An 18,885-nucleotide genomic window follows, 5' to 3' on the forward strand; every position below is an offset into this window, starting at 1 on the left:
CTTGTTACACATCTATATAAACCCACAGTGTCCTGGCAAACAACATGCTTTCATTTTCTGTCTCATCTTAGAGCTCGAATCCTGATTCATTTCAGCAGAGACTCCACAGGCAACAGGAAAGATTGTGGCATTAAAATATTCATTTATACTTTTGTGGTAGTTCAACAGTGGTTTTATTTCTGGGCAAGCTTGCAAACCATCAAGGTTGAAAGCATCATAACTTAAATGGGTGCTAAGACTCAAATGAGAAAAAGGGAAAAGGAAAGAAAAAGTAGAAAGAAAAACCTCTGGGAATAGCCAGGGGTATTTAAAGGAACCATAAGAATGCCAACAATATTTAAAACGGGGGATTTTTCTTTTTTGGCTTAAAATACTTCACTCTAAACGAATTTATGTCAGCTGTCAATGAAAGAATGTCCCTAATACACTGTGGATACCTTTTGCAATGTAAATCCATGCCCTTTTTTTTACATGGTGAACTTCAACCTAGCAATTATTACAACAAATGTTATAGTCTAAAGCTCAAACACATTTTAGCAATTTTGAAATTGAATTGCGTACAAACCAAATAAAATTTACATCGTAACAAACATTTCCACCTAGGACTGTGGGGACACTTGAGCCTTCCGCATTGATCTCAGGGCCTTTTCACGCAGGTGCTTTTCTAAGTCATCAAGGTTATCTTCAGCCTCACTTTCAGTCTCCTTCTTAGGCTCTGGCTCTGCCTCTGGTTCTTCCTGTGCTGATGTGGTTGTGGGAGCAGCTACAGCTGCAGGGGTTATAGCAGCTGCAGCAGCAGCAGCTACAGCCTTCTCATTCTTGTGTTTTTTTGTGCTTCTGTGCTTCTTATCCTTTTTGTGTTTCTTGTCCTTCTTTTTCTTCTTTGTCTTTCCACCTCCTTCTGGGTCTGAATTCCTTGCCGGTGATGGGCTTGGTATTGGGCTTTTAGCCTTTTTAACCGGCACCGCTGGTGACCAGTTGGTGGAGGGTGACTGAGACTGGATAGGTGACGGAGGTGCTGGGGGCTTTTTAGCTGCTGGCTCAGGAGATCCCGAGACAGATTGGGAAGATGAGACCCTCCTTACCGACTGAGGGCTTGGTGAGGCAGCTTTTTATCTTTTTGGGTTCCGGAGTCCTGGAGACTATCCTAATGGGCCTAGAACTTGGAGATGGGGACTGCCTTCTTTGGGGTGACAATGATGCTCCTCTTTGAACAGGTGGAGGACTTGAGGTCTGAGGAGCGCAAGGCCATGGTGAGGGTGAATACTGTTTGTTTGGCTGTGGTGACTGGGCCTCGCGGGCAGATCGACTCGGGGAAGATCCTTTCTTACGCTTTGATGACAATGAAGGCGAACGTCTCTTGGTGACTGGGGAGCTTCTTTGGGAGGTGGTGAATGGGAGACCCGACGCTTTGGTGTTGGAGATGGTGATGCCCTTCGTTTAGGAGGGGGAGGCCGTTCTCTTTGGAGGTGGAGAAGGAGAGTATCTCCTCTGTATTGGAGGAAAGTATCTTCTTGGGGAAGGTGAAGGACGACATGGAGGAGGAGACGGAGTCCTTCGACGTGGTGGTGGTATGGAAGACCTGTGTCGACGAGGTGGAGGAGCAGGAAAAGGAGAACGTCGCCTTCTGGAGGGAGGTGGGGAGGGACTTCTCCTCCGTCTACCATGAGGGGAAGCCTCTTTCTGGCGCTTTCGAGGTGATGGAGAGGCACTCCAGGAAGGGGAATGTCTCCGTCACCTGCCTACCTCACCATTCTTCACAAGGGACCTTTTGGGTCGTTCATCTTCTGAGAAAGAGGAGGAGCCAGAATAAGATGAAGACTGCTGGTTCTGTCATCTATATTGGCGTCTCTGCAGCACAGAATCTGCTGCAGCCATTTTGCCACCTTTATCTTCTTCTGATTCAGATAACTCTACTTTCCGAGGCTTCGGTGCTGGTGAAGGGGATTCTCTTTTCTTAGTACCTTTATGTTTTGTCACTTTACCTGAAGTTCTCCCTGGAGAGACAGAAACACGACTTCTCCTTGTATGGTTTGACTGCTGGGGTGTTCGGGAATGACGAGTTTTTGGCGGCGGAATAGCTGGAGGTGATGGCCTATGCCTTTGTGTCAGAGGACTTGCTGAAGGAGATAACCTACGAGTTTTTCGAGGAGGGCTAGATGTCCTCTTCGGAGGCTTCTTTGGTGGTGACTGGGAACTAGACGAAGAAGATGATGAACTACTCCCAGACAAGGATGCCGATGAATGCCTTCTTCGTCTCACTGGAGATCTACTCCTTCTATGCCTTGGTGGAGGAGGCATGCGTCTCAGTGGGGTTCTTCTTAGAGGAGATGGCCTTCTTCTTGGGTTTGGCTGTCTTTTAGGTGAGTATGATCTTGACCGAGATCTATGGTGCCTTCTTGGTCTAGTATGAGAAGGAGAGCGAGAACGTGTCTGGGATCTTGACTTGGAACATGACCGAGATCTTGGCCGGGTTTTTCCTTTTCCTTTTCCTTTTTGGAGTTTTTCTCCGGAGAAGGTTCTTTAGGCTCTAGTACTGGTTCAGTCTTGGAAACTTTCAGAATGTCATTAGTAGAAGTGGCCTCTTGTAGTGAAGGTTCTTTTACTTTCACTGATGGCTCTGGGAGCTCTGGAATTTTTTCCTTCTTCTCTGGAGCAGGGGAAGGACTCCGGCTTTTGGTTCTGTGACAGGGAGATAGAGAATGACTGCGCTTTCTCTGTCCCCTGACAGGGAAAGATCGTCTTCGAGGGGAAGGAGAACTGGATTTGCATCTTCTTGGGCTTTGAGACGGCTCCCTTTTTTCTCTTCTGCTTTATTTTTCTTCTTTATCCCTCTTATCCTTGTCTTCATTTTGCTTTTTCATAGATGCCAACTTTTCTTGTTCAATCTGTCTCTGTTGTATTTCTTCCTTCTTCAGTTCTAGGAGAGCAGAAGGGATTCCAGTGATGTTTTCTTGTGCATTTAACAGTAGGAGCCACAGTTCTCCTGTAAATTCCCTAGCATTTTTTCCATTCAAAAACCTGGTCAGGTTGATTTGCATCATTTTTGAATCTGGATTCTTCACTTCCAGCTGATTGAATATAAACTCAATCACAACATCATCTTCAAACCCAAGGATTTCCATTACTTGTTTTGTTATACAAGGCTTTATAACCTCCAAAATTGCTTTGCTCATGTCCACCTTTTTTTCCTAGGCATTCTGCTAATTTCAGCTGCTTCAGTAGCTTCTTCTGTTTGTTGCTGAACCGATTATCCTGTTCTGCACTTGTTCCGCAGAAGAATCCTGCATCCATCTTGCTGCCTCACTCAGAGATCACTCCCTATCCCCAAAAGGAAATATTTTGACAGTTTTAGTAGATTGTCCTTTAGGAGTCAGGCTAAGACTTACAAGATTTCAAAAATAATCAGAGTACCAATATATCTTTCTATCTCTTCCTTTAAAAATTTTGAAAACCTGTTCAATTAAAAAAAAAAGAACATTGGGGCAATTGATGTATGTCATTTGAATAAAATTTGAAAGAATCCTTGGCCTTCAGAGATTCTCTATAACTACTTACTGAACAAATGAATGATAACTGAATTATTCATTGATTGAATAGATGAAAGCAGGGCCGATTTGACCCACTGTTTTTGAATTCTGAAGTGAAGTATGTATCAATATGCCAGCAAATAGTTCTCAGTAAATCTTTATTCTTGTTGTTGGCCAATCACTGAACAGCTTTAAGGAGAAGGATGATGTTATCTGAACTGATTTAAGAAGGATATTCTGTTTTATCAATTAAATTTAGTTGTATGCAACACAGAGACTAGATTTATATAGGAAGTAATCAGACAAAGGAAAGTCATTGCAATATTGCCTGAAAAGAGCTTGCAAAAGTCCATGTAAGAGAGAAGCAAAGAAATAGGAACAAATGGTAGCTATTGAGAACATTTTAAAAGAACAGCCTAATCTAATTTGTTGTAAATGAAGATTAAGAGAAGGATAAAAACCAAACCAACCTGAAGATTTTGAGTCTTGGTTACAGAAGTAAAGGGCTTATCTTAGTAGAAATAAGGAGGTATAAGAATGAGTCCAAATTTCACAAGCTGCCTTTGAGATATTAATGGTTAACAAACATGGCAAGAGATACCTAGAAATTAGTTGACATGCAAGACTTTTCTTTGAAACTAGTTAAGATTTTGAATGCAAATTTTTAAACTACATGTAAAATTGATAGTGAAAAGCATGAAAGAAGATGCAGCTATCCTGGGAGGAGTCATAGGGTATTAAAAAAAAAAAAAGCATGGTACTCCATTTTGCAAAATGAGTACATTTTCAGGACTGAAAAGAAGGACATGACAATGGAGAATTTATGGTTAGGTGGATACTGAGAGATCCAAGTGAGGCAGAATCAAATAAATGATTCAAAGAAGAGAGTTTCAAGAAATGTAGAAAACTGGTCCCATGAGACAGTTTAGAAAGGCACGTATAAGAATGAGAAGAAAACACTGAATTTGATCAAGATGTTAAAATCACCATTGGCATGAAACCTTGGATTATTATTAATCTATTGAATAGACCTGAAAAATGATTCTGTGAAAGTGCTGCACTCAATATGTCAGCAAATTTGGAAAACTCAGCAGTGGCCACAGTACTGGAAAAGGTTGGTTTTCATTCCAATCCCAAAGAAAGGCAATGCCAAAGAATGCTCAGAATTACCGCACAATTGCACTCATCTCACAAGCTAGTTAAGTAATGCTTAAAATTCTCTAAGCAAGGCTTCAACAATATATGAACCATGAACCTCCAGATGTTCAAGCTGGTTTTAGAAAAGGCACAGGAACCAGAGATCAAATTGCCAACATCCACTGGACCATCGAAAAAGCAAGAGAGTTCCAGAAAAACATCTATTTCTGCTTTATTGACTATGCCAAAGCCTTTGACTGTGTGGATCACAATAAACTGGAAAATTCTGAAAGAGATGGGAATACCAGACCACCTGACCTGCCTCTTGAAAAATCTGTATGCAGGTCAGGAAGCAACAGTCAGAACTGGACATGGAACAACAGACTGGTTCCAAATAGGAAAAGGAGTATGTCAAGGCTGCATATTGTCACCCTGCTTATTTAACTTCTGTGCAGAGTACATCATGAGAAATGCTGGGCTGGAGGAAGCACAAGCTGGACTCAAGATTTCCGGGAGAAATATCAATAACTTCAGATATGCAGATGACACCACCCTTATGGCAGAAAGTGAAGAAGAACTAAAGAGCCTCTTGATGAAAGTGGAAAAGGAGAGTGGAAAAAGTGGCTTAAAGCTCAACATTCAGAAAACTAAGATCATGGCGTCTGATCCCATCACTTCATGGGAAATAGATGGGGAAACAGTGTCAGACTTTATTTTTCTGGGCTCCAAAATCACTTCAGATGATTGGTGCAATCAGGTGCAATCACTGCAATCAGATGGTGATTGCAGCCATGAAATTAAAAGACGCTTACTCCTTGGAAGGAAAGTTATGACCAACCTAGACAGCATATTAAAAAGCAGAGACATTACTTTGTCAACAAAGGTCCGTCTAGTCAAGGCTATGGTTTTTCCAGTAGTCATGTATGGATATGAGAGTTGGACTTTAAAGAAAGCTGAGCACTGAAGAATTGATGCTTTTGAACTGTGGTGTTGGAGAAGACTCTTGACAGTCCCTTGGACTGCAAGGAGATCCAACCAGTCCTGATCCTAAGGAAGATCAGTCCTGAATATTCATTGGAAGGACTGATGCTGAAGCTGAAACTCCAATATTTTGGCCACTTGATGCGAGGAGCTGACTCATTTGAAAAGACCTTAATGCTGGGAAAGATTGAGGGCAAGAGGAGAAGGGGACAACAGAGGATGAGATGGTTGGATGGCATCACTGACTCAATGGACATGGGTTTGGGTGGACTCCAGGAGTTGGTGACAGACAGGGAGGCCTGGCGTGCTGCGGTTCATGGGGTCGCAAAGAGTTGGACATGTCTAAGAGACTGAACTGAATTGAACTGAAGACCTGGTAATGTCAGTGGAATGTAAGCTCTCTGAGATAAGGAATCATTCCAGTCTTGTTCAACACTCTACACACAGCACATGTCTGACATATAATGGGTCAAAAGATGCTAACTGTTTGAATGTTTGATGAGAAATCCTCTCTGACTCACTTGTTCTAGGCTTTTGCTTGCATATATGTTTCCTTGATTGAATTCTAATTATCTTAATGACTAGAGGTGTCAGTTTTTAATTCTTTTGGTTTCCCACATTTCCTTTGAAGATATGTGATATTTTTGAAAGGTTTCCAACAAGGTGGGTGGCAATTAGATTAAATTATATTTTTTCATCTGAGAAAACTGTATCATTAGACTATTTTTAAAGGCCTACATTTTAGTTGTCCTAGCTCAGGTTTCCTGAGATGCTTGGTCTTGGCAAATACTCTAATTCAGTGTTTTGAGAATTAATGGCTAAAATTATGTGAAATGATTACTTTAAAAAGAGAAAAAAAATCTGAAAATGAAGTATTTTACAAGATTTATTACATATAAGGAAGTCTCCCTCACCACTAACTCCCAGGAGATTCAACTAAATATTAACATATGTGACATAGTTCTATCTGCAGTTTCAGTAAGGTGATGGATTCATTCGAAATCATGTGTAGACATTATGTCCATTACCAAGGCACAAAGGTTAGAATACTGGGTGAAACATTTTCTCAGACCACTCCCTAAAAACGAACACATCAGAACCGCTATCATCTATCATTCTAGAAACTTCAGTTAGGTCCTTGGGGCTCCCTGTAGCTTCTTTCTTTCAGTCTTCCTATCCAAGCCACTTCATCTATTTTTCCCTTGTGCCTTTCAAGACAATTCCCAAATCCATGATGGCTGCCACAATTCTTTCTACAATGCCATTGGCTCAGCTCCTGTATATCCAGTCAAATCTTTCTCTCTGTCTCACTCTTGACAAATAATTTAATACTAGATAGTGGGATTATAGAAGTGGGTTCTACCATCTAAGCAGATTATAGGGTTTGATCCCTAGGTGGGGAAGATCCCCCTGGAGTAGGAAATGGCAACCTGATCCAGTATTCTTGCCTTGAAAATTCAGTGGACAGGGAAGTCTGATGGGCTCAGACCATGGCATCAAAAAGAGTTAGACATGGCTGAGAGACTGAGCACACATGTGCACACACATAATTCTCCATCAGGAGTGCACTGTAATGCAATATCTTTGTAAAAGAAGCAAGTACCTAAATCTTTTGTAATACATTATGTGATGTTCATAATGTAATGTATGTGTATTAAAGTGCCATATAAACTGTAAAACATGATATGAACATTAAGGAACATTAAACTTTGTTAAGAGTTTAACTTGAAAGAATTCAAACTTGAACACATACTTGTTAGTATTCTTTTTGATTATGATATAAGCAGAGACATATATGAGATATTTTAAATTGATTTAAATTTGCCTCAACATGCTTTCTAATTATTACTTATCCCTTTTAGAATAAAAACTCTGATTTTATCCTAAATTATCTTTCCATCTAAAGTTTGTTATTTTATCTGATAAAAAGTATCTAGAAATCTAAGATTTCTTTTGCAAACATCTAGTGACCCACGGTAGAACAATTCTCTAATAGGAATTTTGTTTCACTTACTGGGAGAGAGATAGTGCACTGTTACATAAAATAGAAGAAAATGTTTGTGATAAGGTCAAGTAAGAAGACATGGAATTAGCTGCTTCAATAAATCCCATGTGGAAAATCTCCTTAGCAAAAGTTTTCAGTATGTGAGTTCTGTAGCATTAGTGGGTCACATAATCTATTTATTGATGGTGATCAGTACTTCTTCTAGTGAGAAATAATAGGATAGAATGAGATGGAATGGGATGGGAAAGAGATGTTCAGAGTTATCTCACACATCTTTTTTCCAAAATTTTGGTTTTTGAGAGAAATACACACATACACAGAGAGAGAAAAAGAAAGAGAAATAGATTCTATCAGTTCAGTTCAGTTCAGTCACTCAGTTGTGACTGACTCTTTGCAACCCCATGAATTGCAGCACGTCAGGCCTCCCTGTCCATCACCAACTTCCGGAGTTCACTGAGACTCACGTCCATTGAGTCAGTGATGCCATCCAGCCATCTCATCCTCTGTCATCCCCTTCTCCTCCTGCCCCCAATCCCTCCCAGCAACAGAGTCTTTTCCAATGAGTTAACTCTTCGCAGGAGGTGGCCAAAGTACTGGAGCTTTAGCATCATTCCTTCCAAAGAAATCCCAGGGCTGATCTCCTTCAGAATGGACTGGTTGGATGTCCTTGCAGTCCAAGGGACTCTCAAGAGTCTTCTCCAACACCACAGTTCAAAAGCATCTATTCTTCGGCACTCAGCCTTCTTCACAGTCCAACTCTCACATCCATACGTGACCACTGGAAAAACCATATCCTTGATTAAATGGACCTTTGTTGGCAAAGTAATGTCTCTGCTTTTGAATATGCTGTCTAGGTTGGTCATAACTTTTCTTCCAAGAAGTAAGTGTCTTTTAATTTCATGGCTGCAGTCACCATCTGCAGTGATTTTGGAGCCCCCAAAAATAAAGTCTGACACTGTTTCCCTATCTATTTCCCATGAAGTGATGGGACCAGATGCCATGATCTTCGTTTTCTGAATGTTGAGTTTTAAGCCAACTTTTTCACTCTCCTCTTTCACCTAATTAGTTGCTTCAATAAATCTAATGTGGAAAATCTTAGCAAAATTTTTCAGTTTGTGAGTTCTATGTTAGTGGTGGGTCAAAAAATACAGCAGGTCCCCACCAGCTACCTATTTTACGTATGGTAGCGTGTATATTGCCAATCCCAATCTCCCAATTCCTCCCATCCCTTCCTTCCTCCCCACCTCCCCCAACCCCCCACCATAGAAAGATAAATAGTAAAATTCCTATTCCTGTCCATTTTACTCTTGCAGCACAACAATCTTCTTCTGCTAGATGGAGTCATTTATTTCTAATACACTTAAATACACGTGGGGATTATTTTTCTTTCTGCTAATTTTTAAGACTGCTATATAAATTGTTTGAGGATAAGAAATGCCATTCAGTGTTAAGTATTGACTGAAGAAATTTCCCTGTTTTAGGATGTGTAAATTAAAACTAATAAAAATAGTAGCAAGAAAGACCTGATGTTGTCACCACCTTCCACTAGATAATAAGTGTTTTTAATATAATGTCTCCTTTAGTTCCTAGACTAATCCTGCCAAATATGTGATTTTAATCCAAGTGTTAAAATGACAAAATTGAGGCTAGAAGGTAAGTCACCAAGGTTAACCAGCTTGTATCTCAGGAATAAAAAAAAAAAAAAAATCATCCCTGATAACTAAGTTTAAAAGGAAAAAAAATTAGGAAGATTTCTCAAGAAGAAGATGTGGAAACTAAGAGATGTGTCAACCTGCTATAACAGCCCAGAGGATATAAAAGATCTCAATTTCTCAGTAAAACCAGTCTCTCTTTCTCTCTCTAACTTAGTGTTATCACTTTCAGGAAACACTTTTTAAAAATGAGAGCATTTATTCTTAATAGAGCTCATTTTATATGTAAATAGAAAATGATTGCATACACTCAATAGTTGCATATGCCATAGAATGAAAAACAGAGACAGATAATGAATAGTTATGGGTAGTCATTGCAATATAAGCCATCTTTGGGGGTTGAGGTTGAACAATGCACAAACTAAATAAATCTTAATTCCTCATAATTTAATTTGTTCAAAACTGGTCTATTTCATGATTTTTAAGTGGCTAGAATGAATTTGACCGCTGCTTCAAAGGAGCCTGGTACTGTGAGCTTAAGCAATTTAGAATTTATCATTACATACTTACATTTCTCTGTTTCAATAGCAGCAAAGTATTCTGCGCATGATATATAAAAGAGTAAAATGAAAATGTTTCCTAATTTCAATTTTCTTGTTGGTATTTTTTGTATTCCTTCTATATTATGTGAAAGCCATGGCCTAAGTCAATCGCATAATAATCGGAAATCTCTAATTTGGTTGTTATGAGAATGTGGTACCCAAATGGGTTTAATGAGAATGCACTATATCACATGTAAGAAAGCCTGCTCTTTGTTTGGGTCTTCTGCATGAACATTCTTGTCTTTGTGTGGAAGGGTCACAATTTACATAGAACTTCTCTTTGCAAGCAATACCATCCAATTCTCCACACTATTTCTTTCATATCATCATTCCTCAATTTGTACTCCACTTGCTCAAAAAATATTATTTGATATTCATCATAAGTTTGGCTATAATTATTCAGAGCATTATTCAGCATTCATTTTAACTTTTACTGGGCTTTGTAAAATAAATATGAAGACATGTAATTTGTTAAGAGCATAGATTCTTAATAACTAAATGTGACATTTTTTCCAGGCTTTTGAAAACTTAATGCTCAATATTTCCTTGATGTCAAATGCTTAGAAGATATTAATAAGGAAAATAGATACATTATTACCCAGAGGATGAGATGGTTGGATGGCATCATCAACTCAATGCCATGATTTTGAGCAAACTCAGGGAGATGATGCAAGTCAGGGAAACTTGGCATGCTGCAGTCCACGGGGTCACAAGCAGTTGGACACAACTGAGCAACTGACCAACAGCAAATTACCCAGAAGACTGTAATGGTTCACCATCATCAGGATGTGTTCTTTTCCAATTAATCCATTTTTACTTCTTGCATAGGGTGATATGTTAAAAAGAATTTTAAAAGTAAAACTGAGTTTACAATACATCACTAACTAGCTGTATGATCTTGGACAAAGAAACATCTCTGTATGCTATCTTAAAACAAGGCAAAACAAACAGAAAACTGAACTAATACCCAACCCAACTTTGTGTTTTTTATGGATTGTAAGAGTATATAGTTGTAGCATGTATTATTAAAAAGAAAAGTCCTAAGAATTCCCTGGTGGTCCAGTGGTTGGGAGTCCACTTGTCAATCCAGGGGACATGGGCTCGATCCCTGATCCAGGAAGATTCCACATGCTATGGAGCAACTAAGCCAGTGTGCCCCAACTACGGAAGCTCTTGTGCCCCAGACCTCATGATCTGCAACCCTGCCTCGAGAAGCCCACCGCAAGTAGAGAACAACCCATTTGCTGCAACTAGAGAAAGCCTGTGCATAGCAAAGAAGACCCGGCACAGCCAAAAATAAACAAATAATAAATGATGAAATAAAAGAGGAAAACCCATAAAATTGAGTCTACTGTGTTTAAAAGTAACAGAAAAGTGAATGGATTAATGATTGTAATTGTGATCACCAGTTTTTACTTTCGTCCACAATGAATTTTTTTTTTAATGTTGTGATCTTTTTTTCAGCCAGCAGTAAAAACCTGACAATATAATTTGGTATTAATGGACAGACATTGTTTAAAACATCTTTTATCCCTTTACACAGAAGTGTGCTTAAAATTGTCATTAATAAGAAATATGCACTGCTTCTGAGATAGAACATTCAGCCCCTTTGAGAGGATTACTCTGTCTCCAACATTTTCCTATGTCCATCAGAAAGCACACCAGTGCACAACATAATGCGATATGTGTCAGAAACACCAAAAATTAACAGTATTTTTTGATCAAGACAACTTCTGAGTAACAGAAGATGTAAAGATAGTTTTCCACATTTAATAAACAATTTATATCTAAAGTGCTGTGCTCCCTTGAAAGAAGAGTGAATCAACTGCTAACATTTGATATTCTGAAAGTATACAAATACTTTCTGATATACAGAAAGTAACAAATTACATAGAAGGTACAAGTCTTGTCTTGGGGCTTCCTTTCCAGAAAGTTGGCAGGAGTTGAAAAGAAGGAGATAGCCCACAAACTACAAAATATTTCTAATATCTTTCTGGCCAGAGTGATAAAATATGAGAAAAAAAATGAACTGCAAATATATCATAAAACAAGTATTGACTAAAACAATAAAATGAAAGTTCTCATTTAAAAATCTGCCCCTCAAAATGCACACTAAATTTAGGTGACAGGATGAAAGTCTAAAATGATTACTCAGAAATGTCTATTGACCTCTAGTTTCCTATATAATATAATCTAAATCTGTGACCATAATATCCACGGCCAAATAACATTTCTAGTTCAAGCTCAAGCTTTTTCCCACACACAAAGGGCAAGGGAGTATCTCCCTACAAACTGCATATTTCACTTGTCCCATTTCCTTTCTTGTGACCTTCCTCTGCCTGTTCAAATGTACTGTCTTCTAGATTCTAACTTGATGTTTACTTTTTCTGGGAAAGGTCTTCCAATCTTCATGTCTTATCTTGTGAGATTATATCAGTCTAACTAAAATTATAGTTGGTTTATAATATGGTTTATAACTGTGTATCAGTTCCATTACACAATTACTTAAACTTGCATTCTCCAGGACCTAGCATAAACTCTGGTATATAGCAGGAACAAATAAATATTTGTTTAAATGAACTTGTTTTCTTGTATTTGAAATATGAATCTCTTTGAGTGTATGCTTGTAACATGAAATATTTGGTAGATACAGCTGAAGAAGTTCATAGTAAAGTACCCATATGATGAATTAAATTGAGATTTTGAGATACTTTTGAAACTGTCATGTAACCTTCAAAAACTCAAAATGAATAAATGTAGTTTGAGATCCACTTCATCACTGCTGGCACATACAGAAAGGGTTGATGTCTCTTTTGTGGAGTGTACTGAATGAGTCAGACAAATTGAAGAAAATGGTCAGAATGTCCAAGAGGTACTGCAGAAGTCTATAAACCAGCAATTGGTCTCAACTGGTCTTGACTATTTGAAATAGAGTGAGAAGATAACCTACATCTTACTGTTACTTCTTGGTCTAGGATGATCAGAATAGGTGTGATCCTAGCAGACAACCTAGCCATTCTAGAGCTGAGGAGCGTGTCACAAAAATACCATTTTCTTTTCTCTAATTACAATTGAACAGGTTATTACACTGGTGATGGTTGTAAACATAATTACAGCTACTGTATTTATGTGCGATTGTGCAATAATATTTGTTAAGTAAGTACTCAACATTATTTATGAACTATAAATATATTTACTGGATAATATCATTTACAACACCTCATTAATGCATGAAATGATATACTATTGCATTTTTACTGTCCAAGCCGTATCTGAAATGTGGGTAAGTCTAGTGTTCACTGTCAAGAACTATCCCAAACAACTCACTCTCGGGACATCGTCTAAATCCATGTTTCTAAACGCAGAATAAGCTCACTTCCAGAGGACGTTTGGTAATATCTGAAGACATACTTGATTGTCACAATGAGGGTGGAGAGGAACAGCACTGACATTTAGTGGGAAGAGCCCAGGGATGCTGTTAAACACCACACAGTGGACACGACAGCCCTATCCTAACAAAATCGTATCCGTCCTAGGTGTTACTAGTGCCAAAATTTTGGAAAGTGAGGAGGGTGAATACTTTTGTCAAGTGCAAGAAACAAAGCAGAAAAGTAGAAAATGACCAACGAAGGACATGACAAAAATGGGGGCACAGAAAAGGCAAATGGATTGAGAAAACACAAGAAATATGATGACTGATATAAGTTGGGCAAATAGATTAAAAATGCTCTGGGAAATAAATTCTCTGAACATTGCCCTTTGCCTGAGCAAGTCTTGTGCACAGCTGGGTCAGAGCTGTGTTCTTAACAGAAATACACTGAAGAGGCTAAACAGCTCATAAACAGAGAAAAATTATTTTCGTGAATACACATGGACATTTTATTAAGAGTCTTAGTTCTTCTATTGAATGATCATGAAGTTATGCTTGAAATCTCTCTTAAAAAATGGACATAAGAATCTGAGAAAATGATCATTTAAAAATATGAGAATAATTTTATAAACTGAGAGGAAGATTACTTATAAGCAAAATTCTAATTTACTATTGCCTTAAGTTTTGTGCAGTAATTTCAACTCTATTTTTATGAAATAAAAACTGTCAGCCCAGCTTTTCTAGAAAATGGAGATTTTGGTGGTTTTGTTATGTGTCAGCTTGGCTAGGCTATGGAGCCCATTTGTTTGGTCAAATACTATAGTCTAGCTGTTCTTGTAAAGGCCTTCTAAAGATGAATTTGTTGTTTATAGTCAGTTGACTTTAAGTAAAGGAGTTTGCTCTCAATAATGTGAGCAGGGCTCATTCAATCAATTAAGACCTTTAGAGAAAAATATTTTCTGCCCATCTGAAGCCTTCTGCCCGGCTCTGTTTCCATGAATAGTGTGGTAAGTGTATGTGTTTGCTCCAGGCTAAGAGCATCATCTGCAGAACAAATGGATGCTAGCAGAGGAAAGCTGGGTGGGGTGCAGAGCTGGTAGAACTGAGGGGGATGATCTAAGGAGACGTTATAGAAGTGTGTGCTATCAGGGGAATGGTTTAGTGCAGAGGATCCGACGGAGGCTGGCAGAGAGTTAAGAAAGGGATTTCTGGGAAACATACCATGGTCTCCTCCAGAAAAGAGCTAGTATTCAGACATGGGTGATGAGGGAGGATCCTCAACAGCAAAGACAAACCACGGGTAGCACTTAGTGCGAGCTGAGCGAAAAGACTTTTTACGACCCTCTTGGACATCTCAGAATACTACCAGACAATCTGTTAACTAAGCAAAGTGAAGTGTCAGAACTTCCTTCAGCAAAGGGGAACACCATTGCACCGAGACATTCAGCTGTGTGTGTCTCCACATGCAGTTCAGTTCAGTCACTCAGTCGTGTCCGACTCTTTGCGATCCCATGGACTGCAGCACACCAGGCCTCCCTGTCCATCTCCAACTCCCGGAGTTTACCCAAACTCATGTCTGCTGAGTAGGTGACGCCAACCAACCATCTCAACCTCTGTCATCCCCTTCTCCTCCTGCCCTCAATCTTTCCCAGCATCAGGGTCTTTTCAAATGAGTCAGCTCTTCACATCAGGTGGCCAAAGTATTGGAGTTTCAGCTTCAGCATCAGTCCTTCCAGTGAATAATCAGGACTGATATCCTTTAGGATGGACTGATTGGATCTCCTTTCTGTCCAAGGGACTCTCAAGAGTCTTCTCCAACACCACAGTTCAAAAGCATCAATTCTTCAGTGCTCAGCTTTCTTTATACTCCAATTCTCACAACCCATACATGACTCCAAAGACAGGTGTTAGAAGTGAGATTGTGGGCTCAGATGGTTTCAAGGTACAGAATTGATTGGGACTGGGCAAGTTTATTAGTAGATAGCATAGAACTGATGGGCATGGCAAAGAGAAGCTACTGACACCAGTCTCTTGATAAAAGCTGACTGTTGCATAATTTGCAAACCTATGGACTGTAACCCACCAGGCTCCTCTGTCCATGAAATTCTCCAGGCAAGAATATTGGAGTGGCTAGCCATTCCCTTCTGCAGGAGATATTCCTAACCCAGGGATCAAACCAGAGTCTCCTATATTGCAGGCAGATTCTTTACTGTCTGAGTTACCATGGAAGCGTCTTGCTTAATTAGGGGGGGGGGCTGTTTTTCAGGTCTGCAGACTACTGTATCAAATATTACAGTAGTTTACTGAAACATACAGTGAAATGATTTATTGGTTTTAATCTAACATTTTTCCCAGAAAAATTTTCCTGAATTAACTAGGTCATGTTGACCCAGGTGGTCTAAAGCAGATGAAGACAGATGGCCTCAGCTGTCATTTCCTTTCCACCTATCCTTTCCCTTTGGCTTAAACAGAAGCCAGGAGCAGCACAGTGATGGAAGACAAGGAAGAGCAAAGAGATAAATAAAGTGGTCAGGCCATTTCAAGTCATTGGTGACCCATGAGAGGCTTGAATAGAGAGGAAAAGGAGGAGCTATAATATAGCTATAGACTTCTAATTTATGGATTAAATCTATATGTATGACATCAAAATATTTTTTTAATGTGATCATACATCTGTCCATGATATTGTTCATAAATTTAGGGAAGTTAGGGCCCTTGGGTCAAGTGTAAAGTTCTATAACAGGAGAAAAATGAGGGAATGTCCTAAATACGCCCTAATAAGTCCTGTCTGTTTAGTACATTTAGTTGCACTTCAAATCAAACATTTGTTCTTCAGTCCTCAGTTGTCTCTGACTCCTTGTGACCCCATGGACTGCAGCACCTCAGGCTTCCCTGTCCTTCCCCATCTCCCAGAGTTTTCTCAAACTCATGTCCATGGGGTCAGTGATGCCAACCAATCATCTCGTGCCCTTCCCCCACCACCTTCAATCTTTCCCAGCATCAGTCTTTTCTGAGTCAGCTCTTCCCATTGGGGGGCCAAAGTGATGGAGCTTTAGCCTCAGCATCAGTCCTTCCAATGAACATTCAGGACTGATTTCCTTTAGGATTGACTGGTTTGATCTCCTTGCAGTCCAAGGGACTCTCAAGAGTCTTCTCCAACACCACAGTTAAAAAGCATCAATTCTTCAATGTTTAGCCTTCTTTATAGTCCAACTCTCACATCCATATATGACTACTAGAAAAACCCATATAGCTTTGACTATATGAACCTTTGTTGGCAAAGTAATGTCTCTGCTTTTGAATATGCTGCCTAGGTTTGTCATAGCTTTTCTTTCAAGGAGTAAGCGTCTTTTAATTTCATAGCTGCAGTCATCATCTGCAGTGATTCTGGAGCCCAAGAAAATAGTCTGTCACTGTTCATTGTTTCCCCATCTTTTTGCTGTGAAGTGATGGGACCAGATGTCATGATCTTCGTTTTCTAAATGTTGAGTTTTAAGTCAGCTTTTTCACTCTCCTCTTTCACTTTCATCAAGAGGCTTTTTAGTTCCTCTTCACTTTCTGCAATAAGGGTAATATTATTTCATCAATAACCATCATAAGGTTATTGATGTTTCTCCTGGCAATCTATATTCCAGCTTGTACTTCATCCAGCCTAGTATTTCACATGATGTACTCTTTATAGAATTTAAACAAGCAGGATGACAATATACAGACTTGAAATATTCCTTTCCCAATTTGGAACCAGTCTGTTGCTCCATGTCTGGTCTATCTGTTGTTTCTCGGCCTGCATACAGGTTTCTACGGAGGCGGGTAAGGTGGTCTGGTATTCCCATCTTTTTAAGAATTTTCTACAGTTTGTTGTGATCCACACAGTAAAAGGCTTTCAGTTCAGTCACTCAGTCATGTCCATTTCTTTGCGACCCCACGGACTGTGGGCATGCCAGTCTTCCCTGTCCATCACTAACTCCCGGATCTTGGTCAAGCTTATGTCCATTGAGTTGGTGATGAAGCAGAAGTGGATGATTTTCTGAAATTCTCTTGCTTTTTCTATGATCCAGTGGATGTTGGCAATTTGATCTCTGGTTCCTCTACTTTTTCTAAATCAAGCATAGCCCTCCAATAATTCTCAATTCTTTCCTCACATTCCATTGCAGGGTTTGACTTTCACTCATTGTGTCCTATACAGGATCTAATACAGTAATCAGTCTTTTCTTTTTTTGGATCAATGGACATGAAATAAAGTATACTGAATGTAATTCATGGAAAAGTCTGTTTTCATTTATCATTTTGCTATTGGTCATTATTTTGGCTTACTTGAAATCAGGATGAATTTCTGAACATGGAAGCTATGGAAATGTAGCTCCCACTATAGGGAGCATAATTGACTTACAGTCCCAGCTGCTAGTCTCTGAGTGTAGCCCCACATTTATGCCAAAGTCATGCTGTGACCTGTTCTTGGACAGTGACTGAACTTGGCAAGGATATGCAGGCAGGGCTGTGTCTGTGACTTGCAGATGACTCATCAAAATTTAGAACTGGCCTGAAGAAGGTTCTTCTAACCCAAGCTTCCTTCCCTGCATCTTCCCTCCACTGAGTTCAGACCGGCATTGCTGTCTGACGGCTCTCCCAGAACCCTCCAGCTGCCTCCCCATTTTCACTGGGAGGTATTTTGTTCAACAAATATCTGTCATATCAAGTCCTAGACTACAGCTATCTCTCAAAGGACTGCAACTAACACATTACATGAGCACGGTTTATTTTTTACATGAACTAGTAACCTTATTGTCACTAATCAGTTTTCCGTGATATTCTCACCCTTTCTGAATGTCCTATCCTTTGTGTTCCCATTGAAACATGGTTTTATCGACACTATTGCACTTGCTAAATAACAGTGAGTTAAACTTGTGTGTGTGTGAATTCTGTGAAGGGAGGGAATGTACGTCTTCATTCAGCATGAATGCCTGGACTATAATCAGAACTCAATAAATATTTTTCAACAAATGCCTACCTAAAAATGAAATTTTCTAAAGTAATTAGATGAAAAAAAAAGTACCTAGGAGAGGATATAAATCTCTTAAGACATAAAATGTGCCATATATTTAGATTCTCTAAACTTCCTTTTTCTACGCAGCAAAATATTAACAAAACAAAATGTTTAGCTAGTGAACACAGTTGAAGGTACTGGATGCATTCACTAAATGTACTATATGAATTAAAAAATGGAATGTTGTAGTTCATTCTAAAGAAATAAGTTTATTTTAAACGCCATATCTATTTGAAATACACAAGTGAAAGAGTCTTAGGAGAAAAGTAGTAAAACAAGACTCTGAGTAAGACAGCAACAGAAATGATTCTGAGCATTGGATCAGGAACGAAGAAAATTCAAGACATATCTCATATGCCTGATTACAAAGTCAAGATTACTTTGTCCACAGTGAATTGTATACTTCCAGAAGGACTGTGATAGTAAGCCCTGGTGATGAAGATGGTCAGTTATCAAAGATATTGGAGATGCCAAGGGTTAAAACTTCATAAAGCATAGATATAACCTTGAGGTGACTGGAGTCATTCAGAAAGTTGATTCACAAAAGTGTGAGCTAAAGGCTGT

The 18,885-nt window shown here is 39.2% G+C and overlaps 1 pseudogene; it reads right to left on the reverse strand.

The window, feature by feature from the left end:
• Positions 1–419: 419 nt before the first annotated feature.
• Positions 420–3,307, reverse strand: LOC109563778 (serine/arginine repetitive matrix protein 1 pseudogene; annotated as a pseudogene).
• Between the last annotated feature and the right edge of the window lie 15,578 nt (positions 3,308–18,885).

The sequence above is a fragment of the Bos indicus genome, chromosome 1, assembly GCF_029378745.1.
Source record: "Bos indicus isolate NIAB-ARS_2022 breed Sahiwal x Tharparkar chromosome 1, NIAB-ARS_B.indTharparkar_mat_pri_1.0, whole genome shotgun sequence".
Taxonomy (NCBI): Eukaryota; Metazoa; Chordata; class Mammalia; order Artiodactyla; family Bovidae; genus Bos; species Bos indicus.